This window comes from Lepus europaeus, chromosome 8, assembly GCF_033115175.1.
Source record: "Lepus europaeus isolate LE1 chromosome 8, mLepTim1.pri, whole genome shotgun sequence".
NCBI lineage: Eukaryota > Metazoa > Chordata > Mammalia > Lagomorpha > Leporidae > Lepus > Lepus europaeus.
Genome location: NC_084834.1, coordinates 120,985,304 through 121,000,188, shown reverse-complemented (window position 1 = coordinate 121,000,188; position 14,885 = coordinate 120,985,304). Strand labels below are relative to the sequence as shown.

General features: G+C 41.3%; 1 protein-coding gene across 5 annotated transcripts in view; it reads right to left on the bottom strand.

Moving 5' to 3' along the window:
- Positions 1 to 14,885, bottom strand: part of CLOCK (clock circadian regulator) — a 112,698-nt gene that overhangs the window by 75,380 nt on the left and 22,433 nt on the right. For all 5 annotated transcript variants that reach the window (XM_062198812.1, XM_062198811.1, XM_062198815.1 and 2 more), the window contains 2 exons: positions 5,509 to 5,644; positions 1,627 to 1,786 (listed from right to left, as the gene is read on the bottom strand). The gene's annotated coding sequence lies outside the window, so the exon portion shown is untranslated. The remainder of the gene's footprint in view (positions 1 to 1,626; positions 1,787 to 5,508; positions 5,645 to 14,885) is intronic.

Below are 14,885 nucleotides of genomic sequence, written 5' to 3'. Positions count from 1 at the left end.
CCGCATGGGAAACCAGGAGGAAGCTCCTGGCTCCTGGCTTCGGATCGACGCCAGTCACAGCACACCAGCTGTAGCAGCCATTTGGAGGGTGAACCAACGGAAGGAAGACCTTTTTCTCTGCCTCTCTCTCGCACTGTCTAACTCTGTCCCAAAAAAAAGAATGAAAGCTCCAACATGGGCAGCAGTCCACACAGCAGACTCAGAATGACAATGGCTTTAAGTAGCACTCTGATCTCAGAATCAGCCATTTAGGCATTCTGGTCTGGCAGAAAAACCCATGACAGAATTTCAGGTGTGGAAAGCCAAGACACTGGCAAAAAATGTCCTACATGAAGGACCTCAGTGGGTAAGACCCCAGTGGAAAGAAGTGGTCATCAAAGAAGGATGTACTTTTCTCTACGGGAAGAGAGAACTGCCACTTTGCTTATGGCCTTGTCTAAATACTGACGGAGTTTGTGGATTCAAAAGGCTTCCACAGCCTAGAAAGATCATGTTAAGAGCCTCAAGTGGCTGGCGCTGCAGCTCACTAGGATAATCCTCCACCTGTGGCGCTGGCACACCGGGTTCTAGTCCCAGTCAGGGTGCCGGATTCTGTCCCGGTTGCCCCTCTTCCAGGCCAGCTCTCTGCTGTGGCCCGGGAGTACAGTGGAGGATGGCCCAAGTCCTTGGGCCCTGCATCCGCATGGGAGACCAAGAGAAGCACCTGGCTCCTGGCTTCAGATCAGTGCGGTGTGCAGGCCGCAGCGCACCAGCCGCAGTGGCCATTGGAGGGTGAACCAACAGCAAAGGAAGACCTTTCTCTCTGTCTCTCTCTCTCACTGTCCACTCTGCCTGTCAAAAAAATAAATAAAAATAAAAACAAAAAAAGAGCCTCAAGCCTCAAGTGATCACTAATGTCATATATAAGAGTGTTAATTTTTCAATTAACAAAAGGAATCACTGCACACTAACTTCCCATGCAGGATCTCTGTCCTCAAAAGAGTTGTATTGTAATTATGTCTAAATGCTCCCAAAAGATGTATCATTCTTGGGTGCTCCTTTAAAGTTAATTAAGTTTAAAAAAAAAATAAATTTCAAGATGCAATGACTTTGAGCAGCCCTTGTCTTGACTGTTGAGGGACATTTGTGTGTGTGCATGTGTGTGTGCAAACTGTTGAACTCTTTAGTTAGTATAGAGTTGGTCTTCTATGTATAAAGTTAACTGAAAATAGATCTTAGTGGAGAATGGGACTAGGAATGGGAGAGAGAAAAGGAAGGGTAGGAGTGTGGGTGGGAAGGCAGATATAGTGGGAAAAATCACTATATTCCTTATGTTGTATATATAAAATTCATTAAGTTTGTATTTCTTAAATAAAAGATTCTTTTGGGAAAAAAAAAAAAGCATTATGTTCCATATGTAGACCAACAGATATGCGCAAGAATGTTCACAACAGAAACTAGAAATAGCCAAAACACCCATCAACACTAGACTGGATAAATTATGGTATATTCACACAATGAAGTACTTAACAGTATTGACATAAAAGATGAATTGCTGCTACATGCACTAACATGGATGAAAAAAACCACAAAAAGAATTCAAAATAAAAATAAAAGGACAGTGAATAAAGTCAGAACAACAGTTACCTGTGGGAGTGTGTAGTAACCGTCAGGCGCGTGAAGGAGGGTCCTGCGTTGATGAAAACATGCAATCCTTGTTCCTGATATTGGTTAGACAGCTGTAGACTTCATAAAATTCATCGAAATGACGCTCAGGACTCATGCACTTTACGATATGTATGTTACACTTCAATAAAAAAGCAAAAGTTAGTAACACTAGATCAGTCCTTTGTTTTTTAAAATCTTAATTTTTTTGTTATTTTGGTTGTCAGTTAAATTGAAAAGTCTAGTAAAGCTAGGTTCTATATTAAGTCTGCCTCTTATCTGGGTACTAAAGGTCATGTTTACTTTCTATATCAACGCAGTTACTTAAAAATTGTTAGGTATGTGGATCCTTCTGACATTATGAGAACAACAGAAATTCTAACTTAAAGCTAGCGCTGTATATTACTACACACTAGAAAACTCTAAGATGGTAGAAAAAGAAAATGGTTAGTTTTCTATTTTAAATTCCAGATCACAAGTTCCCAGTTTGTATTTAACAAAAGACTTAAGAAAACTTGGGGACGGCACTGCAACGCAGAAGGTTAAGCAGGCGCCTTCTATGCTGGCATCCCGTAGGAGTATCAGTTCAAGCTCTGGCTGCTCCACTTCTGACACAGCTTCCTGTTGACAGGCCTGGGAAAGCAGCAAAAGATGACCCAAAAACTTGAGCCCTGCCACCCACATGGGAGAGTTCCAGGCTCCTGGCTTCGGCTCAGCCCAGCCCTGGCTATTGCGGTCATTTGGGGAGTGAACAAATGGACGGAAGACTGGGATCTCACTCTTTCAAATCAATTAGCTAAAAACAAAAACAAAAACAAGAACTTGAGCCTTCTGAAGCTTGGCACTTGAGTTCTGTTTCTTTCTTTCTTTTTTTTTTTTTTTTAAGATTTATTTATTTATTTGAAAGGCAGAGTTAGAGAGAGGCAGAGGCAAAGGCAGAGAGTGAGAGAGAGAGGTCTTCCATCCACTGGTTCACTTCCCAAATGGCCACAACAGTCGGAACTGTGCTGATCCGAAGCCAGGAGCCAGGAGCGAGGAACCAGGAGCCAGGAGCTTCCTCTGGGTCTCCCACGTAGGGGCAGGGGTCCAAGGACTTGGGCCATCTTCTACTGCTTTCCCAGGCCACAGCAGAGAGCTGGATCGGAAGTGAAGCAGCCAGGACTCGAACGGCACCCATATGGGATGCCGGCACTGTAGGCAGTGGCTTTACCCACTATGCCACAGCTGAATTTTAACTGGAAGTGAAAACACCCAGCAAATCAAAGGAATGTGTTACCAGTATGTAATAAACTGTTAAATGTAAAGTGCTTACACCATGCCTGAGACAAAATAAATGCTCAAAGACTATCTGCAATTATTAACATATCTCTGAGAAACACTAAAATAGATCCTCATTCTTACATCTTTCAAAACACAATAAACGATGGCTGGTGCTGCGGCTCACTAGGCTAATCCTCTGCCTGCGGCACCAGTACACTGGGTTCTAGTCCCGGTTGGGGCGCCAAATTCTGTCCCGGTTGCTCCTCTTCCAGTCCAACTCTCTGCTGTGGCCCAGGAGGGCAGTGGAGGATGGCCCAAGTGCTTGGGCCCTGCACCCGCATGGGAAACCAGGAGGAAGCCCCTGGCTCCTGGCTTCGGATCAGCACGGTGCACCAGCCACAGCGGCCATTGGAGCGGAAATGGAAGACCTTTCTCTCTCTCTCTCTCTCTCTCTCTCTCTGTCTAACTCTGCCTGTCAAAAACAAAAACAAACAAAAAAACAATAAACGCATGATACTAAAAATACACATACTTCACATCCTTCTGATTTACCTTTTTTGTGATACCCAGTGAGAGCTCCCATCTGCTGGTTTATACTCCAAATGCCCACAGTAGCTGCAGCTGGTTCAGGCCAAAGCCCAGAGCCAGGAACTCAATCCAGGTCTCCTACATGAGTTGCAGACAGACCCAATCACGGAGCCATCACCACTGCCTCCCAGGGTCTTCATGAGCTGGAGTCAGGAGCCAGAGTCAGGGACTAAACCCAGCTGCTCCCAGGATAGGACCCAGAGCCAGGTATAGAGGACGCAGTCATCTTAACCGCTGGGTCGAATGCACACCCCAGGCATACTCAAGTCAGTGTTTTCAAGGCGCTAAAGGAATATTTTACTTATTTTTTGGTTAAAATAGCAGAAGTGAATTCTCTATTAATGTACAGGATAAAGTTGGAGGTGGGTGTTTGGCCTCGTGGTGACACCACCAGTTAGAATCCTCACCAGAGGGCCCAGGTTCATTTCCCTGTTCCAGTCTGATTCCAGATGCCCGTCAATAAATACTCTGGGAAAAAAGCCGTGATGGCTCAAGTAGTTGGGTTCCTGACACTCACACAAGAGATCTGGATTAAGTTCCTGGGTCTCGGCTTCAGGCCCAGACTGATATCAGCCACTATGGGCATTTGGAGAGTGAACCAGCAGGTGGGAGCGTTCTTTCAGTTTGTCTCTTTGCCTCTTAAATATGTAAATAAACTTTGGGGGAAAGACCGGTACAAAAGGAATATACAGATTTTTAAGTGTTCAACATATAACAATACCATCAAAACCTGGAGAATGTGGTGTACCATATGAATTTTCTTTCTACATATTCCCATATTCATATATTACAGGGGAAACAACAGGAGCACCCATTCTCTTGATTTATTATCCATGTTCAACAGCAATGCAGGTTAGTCTAATCAGAATATACATTACTTTCCAGGACCCTCACCTCCAGTTTTCCCCAACTCCTCCTTTAAACCCTAGCGTTTACTCTCTAAGGACTCCCAGCAGAGAGGAGTAGGAGTCAGCTCACCTACTGTCCCAGTCAATGTGTCCTGCTCTGGAAGCCTTACACCATCTACTGGAACTACTTCACTGACACTACAGCAGCCACACATGATAAAAACAAGAGTGGCTGTGTTCCAATAAAGCCTTATTCGTGCACACTGAAACATGGATTTCCTAGAACTTTCACAGGTCACAAGTTAGCATCCTTCTCTGAGTATTTTTTTCAGCCATTTAAAAACACCAACCACCACTCTGAGGTCGTGAGTCAGAGAAGACAAGCAGCTGGTAGAATGCGGTACACATGGGCCCGAGGCAGTCTTGCTTGTTGACAGCAGCTGCAGTAGGTGACCGACTCTTCTCTCTTCTCGACCTCAGTCAATGAGTGCTTTATCTCTACCTTAAAACTCTGCACTGTGGCACAGCAGGTAAAGCTGCAGCCTGCAGTGCCAGCATCCCATATGGGCGCCGGTTCAAGTCCCGGCTGCTCCACTTCCAATCCAGCTCTCTGCTATGGCCAGGGAAGCAGCAGAAGGCCCAAGTCCTTGAGCCCCTGCATCCGCCTGGTAGACCCAGAGGAGGCTCCTGGTTCCTGGCTTCAGATCGGTGCAGCTCCAGCCGTTGTGGCCAACTGGAGAGTGAACCAGTGGATGGAAGACCTCTCTTTCTCTGCCTCTCTTTCTCTCTCTTTGTAACTCTTTCAAATAAATAGATATTTTTTAAAAACCTGACAGAAAAGAAGTAACACTTATTCCACTATTCAGTCATCTGCAAATCACATTCCTTCAACTCAGAAAAGACAAAAAGTTTAAAATTCTCACTTATTAGTAAGTTTGAGAAATTTCAGGAATTGCTAAAAAACAAAATACATCTGCATTTCAATTATGCCAATGAATAAATTTTTTATTCCCTGTAGGACTGAATTTTCTAAATATAAACAAAATCTTCCAAGGAAAGGAGCACATCATGCCCCAAATATATTTATAATTCTTGTCCTGCGCTCCTACTAGGAGACTGCAAATCCCACCCCACCATGAAGAAAAATAAAAGACGAAAGACGGCATACCTCTTAGTTCAAAGTGAAGACTGCAGGTACCTAGTGAAACTCACAAAGCTCTAAAGACCCGTCTAAAAGAACTGCGGAGTTTTCCAAAGGTATCTTATAATGGGACAGAACCAGCTTCTGCATTTCAGCAGCTTTACTAGAAGAAAAACATAAAAACTGTAAAATAAGGGCAGTTGCTGAAATAATGCTAACTGAATTCTACCGAGTAACATGATCTTCGGCATGTATTTCTTTCACTCACATGTGCAGCACTTATTGGGAGCCTCCTGTGTGCCCAGAACTGGGAATGCAACAACGAACACATCAGTCTCCATCAACTCCTCTAGGAATTGTCTATCCGGAAACTCCAAATGGGGAAAGGTCTCCTTAAGAGGAGGCATTTAAATGTGGCCAGCACTGTGCCATAGCGGGTAAAGGCCGCTGCCTGCAGTGCCAGCATTCCATGTGGGCGCTAGTTCGAGGCCTTATACCATACAGAATAGCTTCGTTGCCACTATAAAACCTCTATATTCTTAATACATCTCTTCCTCCCCATGATCTCTGGGATCAACCTTTTTACTGTCACTGTAATTTGCCTTTTCCAAAATGTCAAAGTTGGAACCATGCAATATGTAGCATTTTCATATTGGTTTTGTGCATGTAGTCATGTCTTTTCATGGCTTGGTATCTCAATGCATCCCAACTCACTTATCCACTCACTTAATGAAAGACATCATTGTTGCTTCCAAATTTGGGCAATCATAAAAAAGCTGCTATAAGCATCCATGTGAAGGCTGCAATATGGACTTAAGTAGTCAACCCCTTTCGGTTAAATATCAAGGCGTGTGACTGCTGAAATCATACGGTATGCTAAGACCACATCTAATTCTGTAAGAAGCTGGCAAATCGCCTTTCAAAATGGCTGTACCTCTGTATTCTAACCAGACAGAGACAAGGGGTTATCGCTTCTCACCCTCACCATCATTGCTGGCAGTCAGTATGCTGGTTTTAGCAAATCAAAGAGGTTTATAGGATTTCACTGTTGGTCTAGTTTGCATTTACTGTTGACAAGTGATGTGGAACATCTTTCCTCATTTGCCATCCATATGTCTTCTTTGGCACCGTGGATACCCAGTTCTCCCAACACCATTTTTACTGCTTTTGTTCCTCTGTCAACGATCACTAGACTGTATTTACACAGGTCTATTTCTGTACTCTCTACTCTGTCCCACTCATCTATCTGTCCTTACAGCAATATCATACTGTCTTGACTTCACAGTGAAGCTTGAAGTCAGGCAGAGTCAAACCTCCAACTCTGTTTTCTTTCAATTTTGAGTTGGTTATTATAGGTCTTCGCCTCTCCATATAAACCTGAGATTCAATTTGCTGATATACACAAAATCACTCACTAAGATTCTAACTGGGATTGCACTGTATCTACAGATCAAGTTAGGAAGAACTGATACCTTGGTAATATTGAGTCTTCTCCATAAACACATTCTCTCATTCAGTTCTTCTGTATCTTTGATCCATATTTTAAATTCATCTTCATATAGAGTTTCTATTTTGTAGACTTACACCTAATTAGTCCTTTTTTGGAGTATTAATGGAAACAGTAGTGCTTCTTAAATGCCAAATTCCTCATTCATCTTGCTTCCTATTACTTAGTTGTAATTACTCACTGGCTCCAGGAGGTTGTTTCCATTGTGTTTGCTTGTTGCCATTCTTTTGGATTTTCAACATATATGTGATCATACTGTCTGCAAATAAAGTTTTATTTCTTTCTTCCCAATCAGTATAAGCTATTTCATTTTATCTTACTGCATAAGACTTCCAGGAGATGCTGAACAGAGGGGCATCCTTTGTTCATGACTACACTGGGAATCTTTCCTCTAGATTCTCATCATTAAGTATGGTGTCAGCTGAAGGGGTTCCCCCACCCCTACATTCACACACCACTTTTATTTAGTCTTCTATTTAATTCCAACACTGACAATCCAAGTTCACTTTCAAATAATACCATACCACTTCGTGTACAGTGAATATAACAAAACAATCCTAATTCATCCCTCCTGTCCTTTATTCCACATATACATAGACATCTATATAAGCAAACACAATCAAACACAGTTACTAATATTTTGAACTGTTCTCTATTAGCTCAATTAAGGTGTTTTGCCTTTATTTATTCCTTCTCTGATATTCTTGCAGAACTAGATTTCTAACTTCCAAAGTCTTCCTTCTCTATAAAGAATTTAACATTTCTGGGGCCAGCACTGTGGCATGCCAGGTCAAGCTGCTGCCTGCAACACCAGCATCCCACATGAGCACCAGTTCATGTCCCAGTTGCTCCCATTCTGGTCCAGCTCCCTGCTAATCGCCTAAGAAAAGCAGTGGAAGTTGGTCCAAGTGCTTAGGTCCCTGCTGCCCACTGGGGGCAACCCCAATGAAGCTCCTGGCCCAGTCCTGGCCACTGCAGCCATTTGGAGAGTCAACCATGGAAGACCTGTTTATCCTCCTCTCTCTCCAGGGCTCTTTCAAATACGTAAATCTTTTTAAAAACTTTTAACATTTCTTATAAAACAGATCTGATAACCAAATATATCTCAATTTATTTGTCTCAAAGTCTATTTCTCATTCACCACTGAAGAATTTTAGAGAGTACAAATTGTAAACTATTGCCTATTTTCCTCTGAATACTGGAAACTGAGATATTTAACTCTATCTATTCTCTCTTACATAGTACCTGGGGAGAAGCTGAATGTAAATCTTATCTTTGCTCCTCTATGGGTAATGTGTACTTGTTTCAGGATTGTTCTTTATTTTTTTATTTTCTGCAATTTAAATAGATGTAGAGCTGGAGGAAATTGTGTTCCTTACTCTCGCATTCCTTCATTCACTATGACGGAATCTACACATTCCAAGGTGAGGAAACACATCAAATTCCTGCCTTCAGTGAATTTTACTCATTTAAACACAACAAATATTGTTAAGAACCAATAACCACACAGGACAAAATCTGATGCAATGAAAGAAAATCAAAATCTGAAAGGAGTGGCTTGTAAATAAAAAAATACAAACAGGAGGAAGAGGAAGAACAAAAAAACCGCTCCACTCCAAGAATCCTCACTGACAAAAGGCACCGAGACAAAGCAGTCCTAACTGCACAGTGACAAAGGTCCTTAAGGAAACTAGAACAGTTATGAAACAAAACACAGATGAGTACTGCACAGCAGGAGATTCAAGATCACAACCCAGAGAGGAAAGATTAAACTTTAATCCAGCAATCTTCACACTACAGGCCAGATGGTTTTAACGGAGTCAGTTTACAGATTCTTAATTTCCACAGCTACTGGCCATTTACTAGAATCAATAAGAAGACTGAGGCACCACACTGGTTCATCCTTCCCAAACCCTTCGGCAGAACCTTCCCACTTTGCAGATACAGATCTACCTCTCCTACATATAAAATCTTGCTTCGGTGCACGGCTGTTCATTTTTTTTAAACATGCAGAACATCAGTCAGAGGAATAATCTGAAATACAGTATCAGAAAATTTGTTGCAATGAAGACACCATACATTCATGGTGCAGTTTTGTCTTTAAAGGCAAAGCCTGACATTAAAAAGCAAATATTCTGGCCCCCAGTGTTATGATAGGACTTCAGCAAGTGAGACTAAAAACCCATGAAAGAGCTAACCTGAGAGAAAATACAATTAAAATAGTGTTAAGAAGTACTGATACAGTCATTGCTATGTTCAGGCAAGTAAAAAGCTTATGGACAGGATCCTAGAGTTAGAATTTATCTACAATTATTTAGAATTCAAGATCTATGAAGTATTTTGAAGCAGAACTCAAGATGTGTACTTTCACCATTCTCAGAAATATGAGGAAAGACAAGTGTGGTCTGTCAATCACTTGTGTCTTGTGTGACTTGAGATATTCTGCACGATTTGAAGACTAAAAAACCCTTGACTCTGTCAAGGTGGTGTCGTATCTTCAAGTACAAGCAGCAAGCCCCCCAGGCTGGTGCTTTGTATCTCTTAGAGCACTTACTGAGACTCATCACGAATCCACGTGCTTCCTCCTGGACACAGCTGCAGCTCATCCTTTTCTCTGCTCATTTTTTCATTCCTATTTGGTCTCATTATATATAGATCAATTTAACAGGAATATACTAAAATTCTATTATGATATATATGATACATATAACATTATATACATTCTACTGTGAGATAAATATTAAAATTCTACTATGATTCTAAATGATATGATTAACAAAAATCAATCTCTTATAAGCTTCATACTTACAATGGATCAACACTTTTTCATTGTGCTATTAATTTCCACTGAGACTAGTCTAAGATATTCATCACTGATATATAAATTCAATTAAAAGAACAGTCCTCTTCAAAGAGATGCATGTATGTTTAATAACTGTTTAATAAAATCACATATATTTATATTGTACTCAAAGTGATCACAATTTAAAAGAAAAAACTTTCTGGAGCCGACATTGTGGCACAGTGTGGGTAAAGCCACCTGCAACACCAGCATCCCATACAGGTGCTGCTTTGAGTCTCATCTGTTCCACTTCCAATCCAGCTCCCTGCTAATGGCCTGGGAAAAACAGGGGAAGATGGCCCAAGCACCTGGGCCTTTGCCATCCACATGAGAGACCTGGAAGAAGTCCTCGCTCCTAGTCAGCCCTGGCAGTTGCCAGTATCTGAGGAGTGAACCAGCAGATAGAGATCTCTGTCTCTCTCTATGTAACTCTTTCAAATAAATAAACCTTACTAAAAATTTTTTTTTCTTAAACATTGACACCATTATGGTCACAATTAATAACTATTAAAATTTACATTCATATTTTTATGCCCTGAACAATTTTTAAAGTGCTGGGGGAAAAAAAAAACTTAGAATTCTGTATCTAAGCAAAACATCCTTTATGAAAGAAACATCCTCAAATGAGGAGAAACTGACAAAATGTGTCAGGAGCAAACCAGCCCTAGAAGAATGACAAAGTTGTTCAAATAGGAAGGAAATCGGGGCTGGCACTATGGCACAGCAGGTTAAAGCCCCAGCCTGCAGTGCTGGGATCCCATATAGACACTAGTTCGAGTCCCAGCTGTTCCACTTTCAATTCAGCTCTCTGCTGTGGTCTCGGAAAGCAGTGGAAGATGGCCCAAGTGTTTTAGACCTTGCACCTGTGTGGGAGACCTGGCGGAAGCTCCTGGCTCTTAGCTTCGGATCAGCTCAGCTCTGGCCATTTTGGCCATTTGGGGAGTGAACCAGCAGATGGAAGACCTCTCTCTCTCTCTCTGGCTCTCTAACTCTTTCAAATAAGTAAAATAAATCTTTAAAAAAAATAGGAAGGAAATTATAAAAAAGAACTAGTAGGTGCCGGCACCGTGGCGCAGTGGCTGCTCCTCTTCCAATCCAGCTCTCTGCTATGGCCCGGGAAGGCAGTAGAGAAGATGGCCCAAGTGCTTGGCCCTGCACCCACGTGGGAAACTGGGAAGAAGCTCCTGGCTTTGGATTGGCGCAGCTCTGGCCGTTGCAGCCATTTAGGGAGTGAACCAATAGAGGGAAGACCTTTCTCTCCATCTCTCTCACTGTCTGTAACTCTATCTCTCAGAAAAACAAACAAAAAAAAAATGCTAGCAGAAATCAGGACAAAGAATAGAATAAAACCACTGGTAAACACAAAAGCCATTTTTCTTCTCAAATCACACACATACATACACACAGAGACACACATAATTTCTGTCTGTAGAAGCAACAACTAGAACACTGTGTGTGATAAAGCTATGCTATGGTTTTATTTGAATGTGCTCAAAATTAGTACACATGTGAAAATGTGAGAGGTTGGAACAATCCAACTGTGGTGGGGTTTAAAGGTGCGGCCTTTAGAAACTGATTAGAATTAGATAAAATCATCCAGCTGGCACCTCTACGATCAAACACTGTGGACTGAGAACAGGACAGAGAACAACGAAAGGATACAACCACGTGCGTACACGTCTCTCCTGATGTGCTCCAGCCACCTCAGGACTTTGCCAATAGAAAGACCATCACCAGATAGGGGCCCTTGGACCACCAGAACTGTGAGCTACAATGACCTCTTTTACTGACTGTTACAGGTCTCAAGTATTTTATTATAGTTATGCAAAACTGACCCGGGATATAGAGAAAATACAAAAAGGAATGATACGAGAAATGGGGGAAGAGTAGAGGGACTTAAACAGGCATAAGGTTTCTATGGTTCCAAAGAAATGAAAGAACATTAGTGACACTAGGCATCATTAAGTTATGAACACACACTGTTAATACCTTTAGCAATCATTAACAAAACACTGTTCAAATAGATGATCAGAACATTAACAGTAAATCAGGATAGACTAGGGGGAAAAAAAAAAGCTCAACAAACTGCAAGTAAAATAGGAAAATGAAAACAGAAAACTAAAATATAAGATTTAAGTCCTGAAGTGTCAATTATTATATTACATATTAATGGACTCAATACATTAATTAAAACAAATTGGCAGAGTGAATTCAAAAACACAATGCCAACTACATGCTTTCCAGGAGAAATTTACTTCAAATAACAATACAAGCGAGCACAACAAAAAAGAATAGAAAAAAATACACATGAATAAAAAGACATCAGAAACAGGTATAGTAATCTCAGATAAAGCAGATGTTGAAAAAGCAAACCACCAGAGACAGAGGGCCACTGTATCACATTCGCCAAGAAGACACAGAAATCCTGAAGGGATATGCATAAGACAACAGTGGTCTTGTAAAAACACAGAACAAGAAACTGACCGAACTGAACAGACATTTATGTAAACCTGAAGTCTAGCAGGAGGCCTCAACTATCCTCTCTCAATAACTGATAGAAACGGAGAGAAAATCACTAAGATTATAGAAACTCAACAATACCAGCAACCAACATATCTAAACATATGTACTGAACGCTTCATCCCAAAACAGAATATATGAATACATTCTTTCCCATTATTTGTTACACATCCAAATATATTTTATGGAACATATATCAACTCAGACACTATCATGGATGACTGGACAAACCTCACAAACCGAAATAACACAGTATTTCCTCTCCTGGAATTTAACACAATGAAACTGGAAAGTGGAAACTGCTAACAGAAAGATCACAGGAAAAACTAAGAGCACACTTCTGAACAATCTATTGGTCAAAGAGTAAGTCTCAAAAGAAAATTAAAAAGTGTGAAATAGAATGAAAATGTAGCACATTAAAATTTACAGAAGGCAGTGAAAGCAGAAAACAGGAGATTTACAGTACTAAATTCTCATATGAGAAAAGAGGAAAATTCTCAGTGCTGGGGCTGTAGCACATCGAATTAAAGCCACCATATGGGACACCTGCATCCCAAATGAGCACTGGTTCAAGTCCTGGGTTCCCCCTTGGCTCCAACTCCCTGCGAACTTGCCTGGTAAAGCAGTGGAAAATGGCTCAGCTCAAATACTCCCCATGGGAGATCCTGATTATGCGCCTGGCTTCAGTCTGGCCCAGCCCCAGCACCTGCAACCATCTGGAGAGTGAACCAATAGACAAAGATCTCTTTCTCTGACTCCCTCTCTCTGTATAACTGCCTTTCAAATAAGTCTTTTTACAAAGAAAAAGAAAGATTCTCAAATCAAAGATCTAAACCCCAACTTCAGAAAAATGTTAAAAACACAAACACAGAAAAATGGCATAAAATAAAGGTAAGAAAGACAAATGAAATTTAAAACAGAAACAATAGAGAAAATCCAATGAAAGAAAAACCTGGTTCCTTGGCAGAAAGTAAGGGAATCAATAAAACTGATAATTATCTAAAAAGACAAAACAAAAAAAAAAGTGGGCGTGGGGAGGAGATACATATTACCAATATAAGGAACTGAATATGGAATATCACTATAGACCATGAAGAAAACAGAAGAATAAAAATACCACAACTCCACACATATACCTTTGACAATCAGGAGACATGAACTAATGCCCTGATAAACATATACTAGTATAATTCATCATTTGAAAAAGGAAACTGATTTCATAATTTAAAAACTCCCAAAAAGAAAAAATCTTCAGGTCCAGTTTCACTAAAGAATCTGATCAAATAGTTCAAGAAATAATATTAATTCCACACAGTCTCCTCCAGAAAAATCAAAGAAACATTTCAAGTATTATGCTGCTATCCCAACCAGACAAAAGCTCATCAACAAAACTAAAATCCTGTATTGCTCATGAATACAGACACAAAAATCCTTAAAATATTAGCAAACAGAAGCCATCAACATATAAACAGAAAAGGATATATGGACTGCACATAAGCACTTGAAAAAATGCTCAACATCAACCATTATGGAGCAGCAAGGTAAGACCACATGGGCTATCACTACATAGCTACCAGAATAGCAAGAATAAATAAAAAAAGAAAGAAAGAAACAGTGATACACTGAATGCTAATGAAAATGCAGACAAAATGGATTTCTCGTTCATTGCTGTTGGGAGAGAAAAAATGGTTCAGTTACCCTGGAGGACAGTTTGACAGTTTATTAAAATCTACATATATACTTACCAGACAGCATTCTGTCTGGCATTTCTCCCAGCCAAATCTGTACATGACTGTACATACCAGTTTTCTTTGTAGTAATGAAAAACTTGAAACAACAAAAGTGTCCCACAACAGATAAACAGCCTAACTATGATGCTCAAGCATGAATATGTAGAACGCTATTCAGCAATAAAAATGACCAACTCGAGAGATGCTCAAGGGATCTATCCTAAATGGGAAAAAAAAAAAATCCAAAGGTCACATAACACGACCACATTTATGTATCTCTCAAAACGGTAATAAGGAATGGAGGACAGGCCAGCGCCGCGGCTCACTAGGCTAATCCTCTGCCTTGCGGCGCCGGCACACCGGGTTCTAGTCCCGGTCGGGGCACCGATCCTGTCCCAGTTGCCCCTCTTCCAGGCCAGCTCTCTGCTGTGGCCAGGGAGTGCAGTGGAGGATGGCCCAAGTCCTTGGGCCCTGCACCCCATGGGAGACCAGGAGAAGTACCTGGCTCCTGCCATCGGATCAGCGCGGTGCACCAGCCGCAGCGCGCCTACCGCGGCGGCCATTGGAGGGTGAACCAACGGCAAAAAGGAAGACCTTTCTCTCTGTCTCTCTCTCTGTCACTGATCACTCTGCCTGTCAAAAAAAATTTTAAAAAAAGAAAAAAGGAATGGAGGATGGATTAGTGATTGCCAGGAAATGGGGGTCTGAGGGAATGAGAGTGACCACAAAGAGGTAGCAAAAGCAAGACCTCTGTGGCAGGGAAGTTGTGCAAGCAGTGGAGGTCGTGCAGATCTCCACCTGAGAT